The sequence below is a fragment of the Triticum aestivum genome, chromosome 1A, assembly GCF_018294505.1.
Source record: "Triticum aestivum cultivar Chinese Spring chromosome 1A, IWGSC CS RefSeq v2.1, whole genome shotgun sequence".
NCBI classification, from domain to species: domain Eukaryota; kingdom Viridiplantae; phylum Streptophyta; class Magnoliopsida; order Poales; family Poaceae; genus Triticum; species Triticum aestivum.
In genome coordinates, this window is record NC_057794.1 from 44,879,495 (window position 1) to 44,884,421 (window position 4,927).

Here is a 4,927-nt window from a genome sequence, read left to right on the forward strand (position 1 = left end):
GTAATACTTCATCAAGTTCTACTTTCCTCCCACTTACTTCTTTCAAGAGAAACTCTTTCCCTAGAAAGGATCCATTCTTGGCAACAAAGATCTTGCCTTCGGATCTGAGGTAGAAGGTATACCTAATAGTTTCTTTAGGGTATCCTATGAAGACGCATTTTTCCGACTTGGGTTCGAGCTTTTCAGGTTGAAGTTTCTTGACATAAGCATCACATCCCCAAACTTTTAGAAACGGCAGCTTAGGTTTCTTCCCAAACCATAATTCATACGGTGTCGTCTCGGCGGATTTCGACGGAGCCCTATTTAAAGTGAATGCGGCAGTCTCTAAAGCATAGCCCCAAAATGATAGCGGTAAATCGGTAAGAGACATCATAGATCGCACCATATCTAATAGAGTGCGATTACGACGTTCGGACACACCATTACGCTGAGGTGTTCCAGGCGGCGTGAGTTGTGAAACTATTCCACATTTTCTTAAGTGTGTGCCAAATTCGTGACTCAAGTATTCTCCCCCACGATCTGATCGCAAGAACTTGATTTTACTGTCACGTTGATTCTCAACCTCACTCTGAAATTCCTTGAACTTTTCAAAGGTCTCAGACTTGTGTTTCATTAAATAGATATACCCATATCTACTCAAGTCATCAGTGAGGGTGAGAACATAACAATAGCCACCGCGAGCCTCAACACTCATTGGACCGCACACATCAGTATGTATGATTTCCAATAAGTTGGTTGCTCGCTCCATTGTTCATGAGAACGGAGTCTTGGTCATTTTACCCATGAGGCATGGTTCGCACGTGTCAAATGATGCGTAATCAAGAGACTCTAAAAGTCCATCTGCATGGAGCTTCTTCATGCATTTGACACCTATGTGACCAAGGCGGCAGTGCCACAAGTATGTGGGACTATCATTATGAACCTTACATCTTTTGGTATTCACACTGTGAATATGTGTAGCATTATGCTCGAGATTCATTAAGAATAAACCATTCACCATCGGAGCATGACCATAAAACATATCTCTCATATAAATAGAACAACCATTATTCTCGGATTTAAATGAGTAGCCATCTCGTATTAAACGAGATCCTGATACAATGTTCATGCTCAAACTTGGCACTAAATAACAATTATTGGGGTTCAAAACTAATCCCGTAGGTAAATATAGAGGTAGCGTGTCGACGGCGATCACATCGACCTTGGAACCATTCCCGACGCGCATCATCACCTCGTCCTTCGCCAGTCTCCGCTTATTCCGCAGCTCCTGCTTTGAGTTACAAATGTGAGCAACTGCACCGATATCAAATACCCAGGATCTACTACGAGTACTGGTAAGGTACACATCAATTACATGTATATCACATATACCTTTCGTGATGCCGACCTTCTTGTCCGCTAAGTATTTGGGGTAGTCCCGCTTCCAGTGACCACTTCCCTTGCAATAAAAACACTCAGTCTCAGGCTTGGGTCCATTCTTTGGCTTCTTCCCGGCAGCTTGCTTACCGAGCGCGGCAACTCCCTTGCCATCCTTCTTGAAGTTCTTATTACCCTTGCCTTTCTTGAACTTAGTGGTTTTATTCACCATCAACACTTGATGTTCCTTTTTGACTTCTACCTCTGCTGATTTCAGCATTGCAAATACTTCAGGAATGGTCTTTTCCATCCCCTGCATATTGAAGTTCATCAGAAAACTCTTGTAGCTCGGTGGAAGCGACTGAAGGATTCTGTCAATGACCGCGTCATCCGGGAGATTAACTCCCAGCTGAGTCAAGCGGTTATGTAATCCAGACATAGTGAGTATGTGCTCACTGATAGAACTATTTTCCTCCATCTTACAGCTGAAGAACTTGTCGGAGACTTCATATCTCTCGACCCGGGCATGAGATTGAAAAACCATTTTCAGCTCTTCGAACATCTCATATGCTCCCTGTCTCTCAAAACGCTTTTGGAGCCCCGGTTCTAAGCTATAAAGCATGCCGCACTGAACGAGGGAGTAATCATCGGAACGTGTCTGCCAAGCGTTCATAACGTCTTGTTCTGCAGGGAGAGCAGGTGCTTCACCTAGCGGTGCTTGTAGGACATAATCTTTCTTCGCAGCTATGAGGATGGTCCTCAGGTTTCGGACCCAGTCCGTATAGTTGTTGCCATCGTCTTTCAGCTTGGTTTTCTCTAGGAATGCGTTGAAGTCGAGGACAACGTTGGCCATTTGATCTACAAGACATGTTGTAAAGGTTTTAGACTAAGTTCATGATAATTAAGTTCATCTAATCAAATTATTCAATGAACTCCCACTCCGATAGACATCCCTCCAGTCATCTAAGTATAACATGATCCGAGTTAACTAGGCCGTGTCCGATCATCACGTGAGACGGACTAGTCAACATCGGTGAACATCTTCATGTTGATCGTATCTTCTATGCGACTCATGCTCGACCTTTCGGTCTTCTGTGTTTCGAGGCCATGTCTGTACATGCTAGGCTTGTCAAGTCAACCTAAGTGTTTGCATGTGTAAATTTTTCTTACACCCGTTGTATGTGAATGTTGGAATCTATCACACCCGATCATCACGTGGTGCTTCGAAACAACGAACTGTCGCAACGGTGCACAGTTAGGGGGAACACTTTCTTGAAATTATTATGAGGGATCATCTTATTTACTACCGTCGTTCTAAGTAAACAAGATGTAAAACATGATAAACATCACATGCAATCAAATAATAATAGTGACATGATATGGCCAATATCACATAGCTCCTTTGATCTCCATCTTGGGGCTCCATGATCATCTTGTCACCGGCATGACACCATGATCTCCATCATCATGATCTCCATCATCGTGTCTCCATGAAGTTTCTCGCCAACTATTACTTCTACTACTATGGCTAACACGTTTAGCAATAAAGTAAAGTAATTTACATGGCGTTTCTCAATGACACGCAGGTCATATAAAAAATAAAGACAACTCCTATGGCTCCTGCCGGTTGTCATACTCATCGACATGCAAGTCGTGATTCCTATTACAAGAACATGATCTCATACATCACATATATCATTCATCATTCATCACAACTTTGGCCATATCACATCACAAAACACTTGCTGCAAAAACAAGTTAGACGTCCTCTAATTGTTGTTGCAAGTTTTACGTGGCTGCAAGAGGGTTCTAGCAAGAACGTTTTCTTACCTACGTTAAAGCCACAACGTGATTTGTCAACTTCTATTTACCCTTCATTAGGACCCTTTTCATCGAATCCGCTCCAACTAAAGTGGGAGAGACAGACACCCGCCAGCCACCTTATGCAACTAGTGCATGTTAGTCGGTGGAACCGGTCTCATGTAAGCGTACGTGTAAGGTTGGTCCAGGCCGCTTCATCCCACAATACCGCTGAAGCAAAATAAGACTAGTAGCGGCAAGAAAGTTGACAACGTCTACGCCCACAACAAATTGTGTTCTACTCATGCAAAGAGAACTACGCATAGACCTAGCTCATGATGCCACTGTCGGGAACGTTGCAGAAACAAAAATTTTCCTACGGTTTCACCAAGATCCATCTATGAGTTCATCTAGCAACGAGTGATCGGATTGCATCTACATACCTTTGTAGATCGCGAGCGGAAGTGTTCAAGAGAACGGGGATGAGGGAGTCGTACTCGACGTGATCCAAATCACCGGAGATCCTAGCGCCGCACGGACGGCACCTTCGTGTTCAACACACGTACGGTCAGCGTGACGTCTCCTCCTTCTTGATCCAGCAAGGGAGAAGGAGAGCTTGATGAAGATCCAGCAGCACGACGGCATGGTGGTGGATGCAGCAGTCACCGCAGCAGGGCTTCGCGATTCTTCTGCGAGAGGGAGAGGTGTAGCAGGGGAGAGGGAGGCGCCAAGAGTTAAGGGTGCGGTTGCCCCTCCCTCTCCCCCTTTATATAGGCTCCACAAGGGGGGCGCCGACCCTAGGAGATGGGATCTCCTAGGGGGGGCGGCGGCCAAGGGTGGAGTGGCCCCCAAGGCAAGTGGGGCACCCCCCCACCCACCCTAGGGTTTCCAACCCTAGGCGCAGGGGGTGGGCTAAGGGGGTGCACCAGCCCACTATGGGCTGGTTCCCCTCCCCACTTCAGCCCATGGGGCCCTCCGGGATGGGTGGCCCCACCCGGTGGACCGCCGGGACCCATCTGGTGGTCCCGATACAATACCGGTGACCCCCGAAACTCTCCCAATGGCCGAAACTGCACTTCCTATATATAATTCTTCACCTCTGGACCATTCCGGAACTCCTCGTGACGTCCAGGATCTCATCCGGGACTCCGAACAACTTTCGGTTTACTGCATATTCATATCTCTACAACCCTAGCGTCACCGAACCTTAAGTGTGTAGACCCTACGGGTTCGGGAGACATGTAGACATGACCGAGACGGCTCTTCGGTCAATAACCAACATCGGGATCTGGATACCCATGTTGGCTCCCACATGCTCCTCGATGATCTCATCGGATGAACCACGATGTCGAGGATTCAAGCAACCCCGTATACAGTTCCCTTTGTCAATCGGTACGTTACTTGCCCGAGATTCGATCATCGGTATCCTAATACCTCATTCAATCTTGTTACCGGCAAGTCACTTTACTCGTACCGTAATGCATGATCCTATGAGCAGACACTTGGTCACTTTGAGCTCATTATGATGATGCATTACCGAGTAGGCCCAGAGATACCTCTCCGTCATACGGAGTGACAAATCCTAGTCTTGATCCGTGTCAACCCAACAGACACTTTTGGAGATACCCGTAGTATACCTTTATAGTTACCCAGTTACGTTGTGACGTTTGGTACACCCAAAGCATTCCTACGGTATCCGGGAGTTACACGATCTCATGGTCTAAGGAAAAGATACTTGACATTGGAAAAACTCTAGCAAACGAACTATACG